The following is a 12,663-nucleotide window of genomic DNA, read 5'->3' as shown; positions in this document are numbered from 1 at the left end:
TTACAAATAGAAATTACTGAAAAAAACATAAAAATATAAAAATAAGTGACATTAACAATAGACAAACCGTGTTATAAAAGAATTACTAACCGATCATAAAACGATAGAGGCTTTGGGCGGATAAAATTTGGGTGGATAAAATTTGGATTTAATTGTGTAATACGGAGGGAAAGAGAAAGTATAATAAAAACATGTGTGTGTAATGAATAAAATAGCTGAAAAAATGGGGTGGAAGATAAGAATAAAATATACAATATAAAAATTAAAAAGTTAAAATTGTGGGATTGGATTAAGATGAAATAAATAATTTTTAATAAATTTAACTTAATGTAGGATATTTTGGTTTCCTGGCTACGTGAGTGTATGTGTACAGAAGAGAGGAATATTTCAAGGCTAAATGTGCCCTTCCTTGATTACTATTTTTCTTTTTGGAGTAATGGGTTGGGGTGTTCATTAGTTGAATAGGTAACATTCGACCCTCAGTGCTGTAGTTTGCATTCAACCAGAAATTCAACCTACAAACATCTATACTTATTTCTTCAACGGTAATACAAATGAAATTGTATTCGTGCGATATTAACATTATTAGTTGATAGGCAGCATTCGACCCCAGATGCTATAAACTATATTCGATCAGGAATTCGGCACTGAATAATATATTATCTTTGGTAATCGTGTAAATAGGATTGCGTTCCTTCTAGATAAATTGTTGAAAAATTAAAAATTAGAAATTAAGAATTGAAGTGTGGGAAGAATTATATTTTTTATATAAAACTATTATATTAAAATAAAAATTAAAATTAAAAATTGGTTATAAAACAGTTCAAATCCAGGTCTATATTCATTCCTGCTGGATGTAAACTTTCTAAATTAAAAATCCACTTTGTTTCATTCTGTGAAATCTTCTTAGTCATGTCTTCACCTCTCCAGTGTCCCTTCACTTTGTCAATGGCATAAAAAATCATTTGGTTGGGATCTTGGTTGTGAAAATCCCTAAAATGCCGCGAGACACTGTGTTTGTCATATCCCTTCCTAATGTTTTTAATGTGTTCACCAATTCTTATATGTAGTTCTCGTGTTGTTCTTCCTACATATTGTTTGCGGCACGGACATTCTATGACGTATGTCACATGCGTGCTTTTACAGGAGATCAATTCTTTTATGGGGAATGTCCTTCCATTGGTAACTGACATGAATTTAGTGGTTTTCCTTTGGGTTTTTTTGCTTTTGCGACATGGAAGACATTGTCCACACTTAAAAAAACCTTTTAGATGTTTACTAATTGTTATATGTCGTGGGGGGTCGATCGTGTTTTTAACCAATTTATTTCTTAGATTAGGGGCCTTCTTATAAATAAACGCAGGATTATTGGGTAATAATTTCTTTAGCGTTTCGTCCGTTTTTAGGATTGGCCAATGTTTTTTTATGATCTTTTCTATTTGTTTATGATGTCTGTTGAAACCTGTGAAGAAGGCCATTTCTATATTTTTCTTATTCCTGCCGGTCGTTTTGTCCTCTATTAATTTTTTCCTCTCAGTTTTCGTTATAGTTTCTTTGAGGGCTCTGAGGTAGGGTTCTTTATATCCTTTTTGTATAAATCTTCTAATGATAACCTCTGCTTGTACGTCAAAATCCTCTCTTTTAGTGCAGTTTCTATATATTCTTAGGAGTTGCCCTTTGGGTATGTTGCCCATCCATCTTGGATGGTGGCAACTTGACGTAGGTATATACCCATTTCTGTCCGTAGCCTTAAAAAAGGTTTTTGTACCCAGTGATCCTTCTGACTTAAAAATTTGTAGATCTAAGTAGTCTATACTTTGTGTGTCGCATTTTTCTGTAAATGTGATACCATAAATATTAGAATTTATTTCTTCCAGGAAGGACCGTAGTTCGTCTTGGGAACCACCCCAGACTATTAAAATGTCATCTATATACCTTCTGTACATTTTTAAATTCTCTCTGGGGATTCCATAAATTTGCTCTTCCTCCCAGTGGTCCAGGAATAAATTTGCTACGCTGGGTGCGTATTTAGCCCCCATGGCAACTCCCTTGGTTTGAACATAATATTTGTCTTTGTACCAGAAGTGGTTATGTTTCATCGCCAGGTCTAGTCCTTCAAGTACATAGTCTATTTGTTCTTGTTTTAAGTCCGATCTTCTGTGGAGGGCCCATTCTACCGCATTGAGGCCGTCCTTTTGTTTAATGTTGGTGTATAGAGAATTGACATCAATGGTGACCAATAAATCCTTTTCCTCAATCTTAATGTTATCCAATTCCTTCAACAGTTGTCTGCTGTCTCTCAAATAGGATTTGCCTTTGGTTACCAGTGGTTGTAAAAAACCGTCCACATATGCTCCCAGTCTTGAAAAAAGGGAGTCGATCCCACTTACTATGGGTCTCCCCGGGGGTTGCGTTTGGCTTTTGTGGATTTTTGGGACATAGTAAATTACAGGAGTTTTTGGTGCTTGGTGCAAGATGGATGGGCAACATACCCAAAGGGCAACTCCTAAGAATATATAGAAACTGCACTAAAAGAGAGGATTTTGACGTACAAGCAGAGGTTATCATTAGAAGATTTATACAAAAAGGATATAAAGAACCCTACCTCAGAGCCCTCAAAGAAACTATAACGAAAACTGAGAGGAAAAAATTAATAGAGGACAAAACGACCGGCAGGAATAAGAAAAATATAGAAATGGCCTTCTTCACAGGTTTCAACAGACATCATAAACAAATAGAAAAGATCATAAAAAAACATTGGCCAATCCTAAAAACGGACGAAACGCTAAAGAAATTATTACCCAATAATCCTGCGTTTATTTATAAGAAGGCCCCTAATCTAAGAAATAAATTGGTTAAAAACACGATCGACCCCCCACGACATATAACAATTAGTAAACATCTAAAAGGTTTTTTTAAGTGTGGACAATGTCTTCCATGTCGCAAAAGCAAAAAAACCCAAAGGAAAACCACTAAATTCATGTCAGTTACCAATGGAAGGACATTCCCCATAAAAGAATTGATCTCCTGTAAAAGCACGCATGTGACATACGTCATAGAATGTCCGTGCCGCAAACAATATGTAGGAAGAACAACACGAGAACTACATATAAGAATTGGTGAACACATTAAAAACATTAGGAAGGGATATGACAAACACAGTGTCTCGCGGCATTTTAGGGATTTTCACAACCAAGATCCCAACCAAATGATTTTTTATGCCATTGACAAAGTGAAGGGACACTGGAGAGGTGAAGACATGACTAAGAAGATTTCACAGAATGAAACAAAGTGGATTTTTAATTTAGAAAGTTTACATCCAGCAGGAATGAATATAGACCTGGATTTGAACTGTTTTATAACCAATTTTTAATTTTAATTTTTATTTTAATATAATAGTTTTATATAAAAAATATAATTCTTCCCACACTTCAATTCTTAATTTCTAATTTTTAATTTTTCAACAATTTATCTAGAAGGAACGCAATCCTATTTACACGATTACCAAAGATAATATATTATTCAGTGCCGAATTCCTGATCGAATATAGTTTATAGCATCTGGGGTCGAATGCTGCCTATCAACTAATAATGTTAATATCGCACGAATACAATTTCATTTGTATTACCGTTGAAGAAATAAGTATAGATGTTTGTAGGTTGAATTTCTGGTTGAATGCAAACTACAGCACTGAGGGTCGAATGTTACCTATTCAACTAATGAACACCCCAACCCATTACTCCAAAAAGAAAAATAGTAATCAAGGAAGGGCACATTTAGCCTTGAAATATTCCTCTCTTCTGTACACATACACTCACGTAGCCAGGAAACCAAAATATCCTACATTAAGTTAAATTTATTAAAAATTATTTATTTCATCTTAATCCAATCCCACAATTTTAACTTTTTAATTTTTATATTGTATATTTTATTCTTATCTTCCACCCCATTTTTTCAGCTATTTTATTCATTACACACACATGTTTTTATTATACTTTCTCTTTCCCTCCGTATTACACAATTAAATCCAAATTTTATCCGCCCAAATTTTATCCGCCCAAAGCCTCTATCGTTTTATGATCGGTTAGTAATTCTTTTATAACACGGTTTGTCTATTGTTAATGTCACTTATTTTTATATTTTTATGTTTTTTTCAGTAATTTCTATTTGTAACTTCATATGTATTATATTCATGCGTAATTTAAATTTGGTTTTAGTAAGCAGCATAATCACATACTAGTAAACTAGCAGACATATATAGCTCTGCATGAAAAACCTTCGGTGGGTCAAACGGCAGAACACTGCATAGGATGGTAATAGGAACACAATCACCACCGCGCTTTATTAGACATAAGGGCATTCCCACAGTTAAAATGGCGGCGGTTGTCCGCGCATGCGCGATAGGTGCATTGTGTCCTATATAAAGCGTGAGGTGTGTAAAGATGGCCGCTCCGGATGACGTCCCAGTGACGAAACGCGTAGGGCGTGGCCTATCGAATACACACTTCCATTACAGACGGCGGGGAAGCCGAACGGAACGCTCCCAGCTCCATTACAGACGGCGGGGAAGCCGAACGGAACGCTCCCAGCAGCTTCCATACCTTTCACATTGCATCCTTTATACTGTATCCATTCATGCTATTACTCCTACCAAAAGTGTGAGTAGTTTTAAGTATCTTCTTAAATAAATTGATTTATACGGTATCACACTATGGATGGTCCTCTCTTTTAATATATATATACTGTGGCACACTCCACCTGGAAATAACGAGGGATCCTCAGCAGCCCATTTTGAAGCAAGCCAGAGAGCGACACAGTAGCTCATACTGTGGAGGCTGATCCACCCCGGACGGGGTTATTTTTCTGGTGAGAGTACAACCTAGAAGTGTCCACAATGCATGAAGAATAGTTTGGATCCATCACATCCCTTCCTTCACCCACGGGAAATCCCCCACTAATTGCACTGCACTAGAGACTTCTTGCTTGTCTACTTTTTATCTTTTATATTTTTAGACTTTTTCCGGGACAAATATTTAATTTTTATTTTTATTTATTTTTTATTTTTTATTTTATATTTATTTTTATTTTTTATTTTTATTTTTATTTTTATTTTTATTTTTATTTTTATTTTTATTTATTTTTATTTTCATTTTTATTTTTGAAAAACAATTTTTATTTTTATTTTTTCAGTCCCAATATTTGGCATGTTTCACTTGATGTACTGATATTTATCATATATTTTTTGTACATTTTATTACTGCATGCATAGACCTTATTGTCACATCTGTGCACTCTAAATCCAATTACTGGGTTATATTTTTTTGCGGTTCATATTTTATTTGTATAATTCTTATCCAATTGATCACTAATATATTAAGCAGTTCACAAGTTTAAGGTATTTACATGTTCTAGAGTTTAAGAAGTGATCACTATTTCAGGTTTTCCATTGCACCCAAGCTAATCTTACATTTTATAGCCAGCACGCTGGCAAATACTTACCAACGCGACAAATATTCTATACACATACTTTTTCGTTTATAGTTCATATATTTATATTTTTATTTCAATACTAGAATTATTTATTGCACATTGGCACTTACACACCAGTTTGATATAACACTTTTAATTTAGTACACTATTAAGTTTTTGGCAACATATATTTTCATATATAGGTATAGCGCCAGATCTATTCATAGTACTCCCCATCTAACATTCTCCACCCCACCAGGTGGATAGTAATAGAGGCAGCTCTTACCTATTTTTTCCTTCCCCTATATATTTTTTATCTACCCTGTATTTTTTACATAAGTTCCATAGCGCAACCTACTACCTTTATTCTTTCATTCTTATTCGGAGCCTTTTTTGACTCCCAATAACAGGTTGCAGCAATGGATCTTTTTAAATACGTTGATAGCAGAGCCATTAATCTTATGGAAATCTTTAACCAAGAACATGTAGCCAATAAACAGGATTTAGACAGTCTGTTCAAACAATTAAAACACAATTTAGAAAAGCAATTAAGAGTATGGTGGGACATAGCCATCTTGGAGATGTATATCTCAGCAAAAATCACTCCTAGGAGACTAAGATGGGACGTTTCCCCCAATGATGCCCTTAACGATAAACATTTAATGGAAGACTGGTTTAAATTTTTCAATGAAAGTGAAACTATGCTATTACAAAAGATTGTACTAAGAAGACAAGTCAAACTTAAAAATATTGAAGTAGAGATTTCACACATTAAAGAACAACTGTCACCTTATAAAGAGACAACTGAATATAAGGAGAAAGAAAAAAATCTACAAGAAGCAATCAAGAAATATGACAAAGAAGTCCAACAAAAAAAGCAGAAAAAATTCCGGAGGGATGTATTGGACTATAAAAATCAGCAAATTTACAAGTGGCAAATGGACACCACTTATACAGATGAGGACAACAACATTTCCATGGGTGATGACCCAGACGAAGACCAAGGAAATGGAGAAGATGTAGAATGGCAACAACCCACCCAAACACCCAACAGAGCAATCAGATTGATAGAACCTCATACACCCAATTACCGAGGATCAGAAACCAACCATAATACTAACCGGGACAGAAGAGAATGGGATACTCCTAGACATGTCCCACAACCACACCCGGACCCTTATAATATTCCAAGACATTACAATAGGTACTCCCCCCTTAGAAGATACCCCCAAACTACCCCCTTTCAGAACAGGTATCAAAATGGTCCTTTTCACGGGGGGCAAGGTCACAGACCCCCGAGGAATCCCCCATTTGGACCAAGAGACGGCTGGAGGCCTTTCCGATATCCAACAAGAAACCAATATCAGAGACCTCCGAGGAGGAATGGAGGATGGAATCCCAGGTGGACAGGCCCAGGAAACACGAGAGAAGAATATCCAGCACAACAGGACTACCGAGAGAACCAGGGGAGGGAATACAGACCCCCAAGGTGGGCAGAAGGAAACGAAAGAGGGGCAAAAGAGGAGGCCTCAAGAAAAAGAAGGCGAGAATATTAGGTGAAGGTATATACAACCTAAGCGGGACCACTTTCAGCGAGGAGGAACTCAAAGTACTTGACCTAGGCCTAAAATATGCGCCGGACAAGAACTTGGATAAATTTGAAACCTTTATTGATTTACAAAAATTCATTAGGAAATTAAATATTAAAAAGTTTTTTGCCAACAACACAAACTCAGGGAAAGAGAAAGAAAAAACAAATTTTAAACATTCTGAGCTGAGAAATAATTCAATTTTTAACCCCAACCAGCAGCAAAACGAGGGAATCAAAGTTTTTAAAAAATTAGTTGAAAGAGATATTAGGGAATTAACAATCAAACCCTCTAAGAAGAAGGGCATCTGGAAGACCATAAAACAGTTGGAAAAAAAGAAGGATATAGTCATAAGACCAGCGGACAAGGGCGGAGGACTGGTCATACTTAACAAAATAGACTACGAACAGGAGATGGCCAATCTTTTAAGCATTCCGGACACTTACCTACAATTAAAGAAAAATCCAAAAACGGCATATAAAAATAAACTGAAGAACTATGTCCAAAAAGGCCTAGATAAAGGGATTCTTAACAAAAAAGAAGCCCAATACTTAATCCCAAAAGCACCAAAAACTCCTGTAATTTACTATGTCCCAAAAATCCACAAAAGCCAAACGCAACCCCCGGGGAGACCCATAGTAAGTGGGATCGACTCCCTTTTTTCAAGACTGGGAGCATATGTGGACGGTTTTTTACAACCACTGGTAACCAAAGGCAAATCCTATTTGAGAGACAGCAGACAACTGTTGAAGGAATTGGATAACATTAAGATTGAGGAAAAGGATTTATTGGTCACCATTGATGTCAATTCTCTATACACCAACATTAAACAAAAGGACGGCCTCAATGCGGTAGAATGGGCCCTCCACAGAAGATCGGACTTAAAACAAGAACAAATAGACTATGTACTTGAAGGACTAGACCTGGCGATGAAACATAACCACTTCTGGTACAAAGACAAATATTATGTTCAAACCAAGGGAGTTGCCATGGGGGCTAAATACGCACCCAGCGTAGCAAATTTATTCCTGGACCACTGGGAGGAAGAGCAAATTTATGGAATCCCCAGAGAGAATTTAAAAATGTACAGAAGGTATATAGGTGACATTTTAATAGTCTGGGGTGGTTCCCAAGACGAACTACGGTCCTTCCTGGAAGAAATAAATTCTAATATTTATGGTATCACATTTACAGAAAAATGCAACACACAAAGTATAGACTACTTAGATCTACAAATTTTTAAGTCAGAAGGATCACTGGGTACAAAAACCTTTTTTAAGGCTACGGACAGAAATGGGTATATACCTACGTCAAGTTGCCACCATCCAAGATGGATGGGCAACATACCCAAAGGGCAACTCCTAAGAATATATAGAAACTGCACTAAAAGAGAGGATTTTGACGTACAAGCAGAGGTTATCATTAGAAGATTTATACAAAAAGGATATAAAGAACCCTACCTCAGAGCCCTCAAAGAAACTATAACGAAAACTGAGAGGAAAAAATTAATAGAGGACAAAACGACCGGCAGGAATAAGAAAAATATAGAAATGGCCTTCTTCACAGGTTTCAACAGACATCATAAACAAATAGAAAAGATCATAAAAAAACATTGGCCAATCCTAAAAACGGACGAAACGCTAAAGAAATTATTACCCAATAATCCTGCGTTTATTTATAAGAAGGCCCCTAATCTAAGAAATAAATTGGTTAAAAACACGATCGACCCCCCACGACATATAACAATTAGTAAACATCTAAAAGGTTTTTTTAAGTGTGGACAATGTCTTCCATGTCGCAAAAGCAAAAAAACCCAAAGGAAAACCACTAAATTCATGTCAGTTACCAATGGAAGGACATTCCCCATAAAAGAATTGATCTCCTGTAAAAGCACGCATGTGACATACGTCATAGAATGTCCGTGCCGCAAACAATATGTAGGAAGAACAACACGAGAACTACATATAAGAATTGGTGAACACATTAAAAACATTAGGAAGGGATATGACAAACACAGTGTCTCGCGGCATTTTAGGGATTTTCACAACCAAGATCCCAACCAAATGATTTTTTATGCCATTGACAAAGTGAAGGGACACTGGAGAGGTGAAGACATGACTAAGAAGATTTCACAGAATGAAACAAAGTGGATTTTTAATTTAGAAAGTTTACATCCAGCAGGAATGAATATAGACCTGGATTTGAACTGTTTTATAACCAATTTTTAATTTTAATTTTTATTTTAATATAATAGTTTTATATAAAAAATATAATTCTTCCCACACTTCAATTCTTAATTTCTAATTTTTAATTTTTCAACAATTTATCTAGAAGGAACGCAATCCTATTTACACGATTACCAAAGATAATATATTATTCAGTGCCGAATTCCTGATCGAATATAGTTTATAGCATCTGGGGTCGAATGCTGCCTATCAACTAATAATGTTAATATCGCACGAATACAATTTCATTTGTATTACCGTTGAAGAAATAAGTATAGATGTTTGTAGGTTGAATTTCTGGTTGAATGCAAACTACAGCACTGAGGGTCGAATGTTACCTATTCAACTAATGAACACCCCAACCCATTACTCCAAAAAGAAAAATAGTAATCAAGGAAGGGCACATTTAGCCTTGAAATATTCCTCTCTTCTGTACACATACACTCACGTAGCCAGGAAACCAAAATATCCTACATTAAGTTAAATTTATTAAAAATTATTTATTTCATCTTAATCCAATCCCACAATTTTAACTTTTTAATTTTTATATTGTATATTTTATTCTTATCTTCCACCCCATTTTTTCAGCTATTTTATTCATTACACACACATGTTTTTATTATACTTTCTCTTTCCCTCCGTATTACACAATTAAATCCAAATTTTATCCGCCCAAATTTTATCCGCCCAAAGCCTCTATCGTTTTATGATCGGTTAGTAATTCTTTTATAACACGGTTTGTCTATTGTTAATGTCACTTATTTTTATATTTTTATGTTTTTTTCAGTAATTTCTATTTGTAACTTCATATGTATTATATTCATGCGTAATTTAAATTTGGTTTTAGTAAGCAGCATAATCACATACTAGTAAACTAGCAGACATATATAGCTCTGCATGAAAAACCTTCGGTGGGTCAAACGGCAGAACACTGCATAGGATGGTAATAGGAACACAATCACCACCGCGCTTTATTAGACATAAGGGCATTCCCACAGTTAAAATGGCGGCGGTTGTCCGCGCATGCGCGATAGGTGCATTGTGTCCTATATAAAGCGTGAGGTGTGTAAAGATGGCCGCTCCGGATGACGTCCCAGTGACGAAACGCGTAGGGCGTGGCCTATCGAATACACACTTCCATTACAGACGGCGGGGAAGCCGAACGGAACGCTCCCAGCTCCATTACAGACGGCGGGGAAGCCGAACGGAATGCTCCCAGCAGCTTCCATACCTTTCACATTGCATCCTTTATACTGTATCCATTCATGCTATTACTCCTACCAAAAGTGTGAGTAGTTTTAAGTATCTTCTTAAATAAATTGATTTATACGGTATCACACTATGGATGGTCCTCTCTTTTAATATATATATACTGTGGCACACTCCACCTGGAAATAACGAGGGATCCTCAGCAGCCCATTTTGAAGCAAGCCAGAGAGCGACACAGTAGCTCATACTGTGGAGGCTGATCCACCCCGGACGGGGTTATTTTTCTGGTGAGAGTACAACCTAGAAGTGTCCACAATGCATGAAGAATAGTTTGGATCCATCACATCCCTTCCTTCACCCACGGGAAATCCCCCACTAATTGCACTGCACTAGAGACTTCTTGCTTGTCTACTTTTTATCTTTTATATTTTTAGACTTTTTCCGGGACAAATATTTAATTTTTATTTTTATTTATTTTTTATTTTTTATTTTATATTTATTTTTATTTTTTATTTTTATTTTAATTTTATTTTTATTTTTATTTTTATTTATATTTATTTTTATTTTCATTTTTATTTTTGAAAAACAATTTTTATTTTTATTTTTTCAGTCCCAATATTTGGCATGTTTCACTTGATGTACTGATATTTATCATATATTTTTTGTACATTTTATTACTGCATGCATAGACCTTATTGTCACATCTGTGCACTCTAAATCCAATTACTGGGTTATATTTTTTTGCGGTTCATATTTTATTTGTATAATTCTTATCCAATTGATCACTAATATATTAAGCAGTTCACAAGTTTAAGGTATTTACATGTTCTAGAGTTTAAGAAGTGATCACTATTTCAGGTTTTCCATTGCACCCAAGCTAATCTTACATTTTATAGCCAGCACGCTGGCAAATACTTACCAACGCGACAAATATTCTATACACATACTTTTTCGTTTATAGTTCATATATTTATATTTTTATTTCAATACTAGAATTATTTATTGCACATTGGCACTTACACACCAGTTTGATATAACACTTTTAATTTAGTACACTATTAAGTTTTTGGCAACATATATTTTCATATATAGGTATAGCGCCAGATCTATTCATAGTACTCCCCACCCTGTCAAAGGCCTTCTCCGTGTCCGTTGACAACATAAGCAAGGGCCTTCCCTGTACATGCGCTGCATGGATTAAATTGAGGACTCGGGCCGTATTGTCTCTAGCTTCCGACTTATTTTTTATTTTTTTCCTTGTTTCCCAAGGTAACCATCTTGGCGTTTGTCAAGAGGGTTGAAAGTGCCTGAAGAGATTGCCTACGGGCACATCACCCTGAAAGCACCCGATCTCGTTTGATGTTGGAGGCTAAGAAGAGTCGGGCCTTGTTAGTACCTGGATGGGAGACCGCCTGGGAATACCAGGTGTCGTAGACTTCTTTTTATGTTGTTGACGTTGACCTGTTTTTTTTCTCGCTTGTTTCCCAAAGTGACCATCTTGGTGTTTGTTAAGAGGGTTGAGAGTGCCTGAAGAGATTGCCTATGGCCACATCACTCTGAAAGCACCCAATCTCATCTGATCTTGGAGGCTAAGTAGAGTCGGGCCTGATTAATACCTGGATGGGAGACCACCTGGGAACCAGTTATTGTAGGCTTCTTTTTATGTTGTTGACGTTGATTCATTTTTTTTTTCGCTTGTTTCCCAAGGTGACCATCTTGGCATTTGTCAAGAGGGTTGAGAGTGCCCAAAGAGATCGCTTACAGCAGCATCACCCTGAAAGAGCCCTATCTCTTCTCTTCTCTGTGCCTAAGAAGGGTTGGCCTAGTTAGTACCTGGATGGGAGATGGCGTTGGAATACCAGGTGCCGTATTCTTCTTTTTATGTTGTTGACATTGACCAGTTTTTTTTTCGCTTGTATCTCAAGGTGACTATCTTGGCATTTGTCAAGAGGGTTGAGAATGCCCAAAGAGATTGCCTATGGGCACATAACCCTGAAAGCGCCCGATCTCCTCTGATCTCAGAAGCTAAACAGGGTTGGGCCTTGCTAGTACCTGGATTGGAGACCACCTGGGAATACTAGGTGCTGTAGGCTTGTTTTTATGTTGTTGGCCTTGACCTGTTATTTTTTTCACTTGTTTCCCAAGGTGACCATCTTGGCGTTTGTCAAGAG

The 12,663-nt window shown here is 36.2% G+C and overlaps 3 pseudogenes; all 3 read left to right on the top strand.

Annotated features, from left to right (window-relative positions):
- Positions 1-11,810: 11,810 nt before the first annotated feature.
- Positions 11,811-11,929, top strand: LOC143949422 (5S ribosomal RNA; annotated as a pseudogene).
- A 101-nt stretch (positions 11,930-12,030) lies between these two features.
- LOC143948572 (5S ribosomal RNA) lies at positions 12,031-12,147 on the top strand (annotated as a pseudogene).
- Positions 12,148-12,466: 319 nt separating this feature from the next.
- Positions 12,467-12,585, top strand: LOC143948736 (5S ribosomal RNA; annotated as a pseudogene).
- The last annotated feature ends 78 nt before the right edge of the window (positions 12,586-12,663 follow it).

This window comes from Lithobates pipiens, unplaced genomic scaffold (genome assembly GCF_037356315.1).
Source record: "Lithobates pipiens isolate NorthernLeopardFrog02 unplaced genomic scaffold, aLitPip1_a1.2 Scaffold_30, whole genome shotgun sequence".
Taxonomy (NCBI): Eukaryota; Metazoa; Chordata; class Amphibia; order Anura; family Ranidae; genus Lithobates; species Lithobates pipiens.
This window is presented reverse-complemented; position numbering and strand designations above follow the sequence as displayed.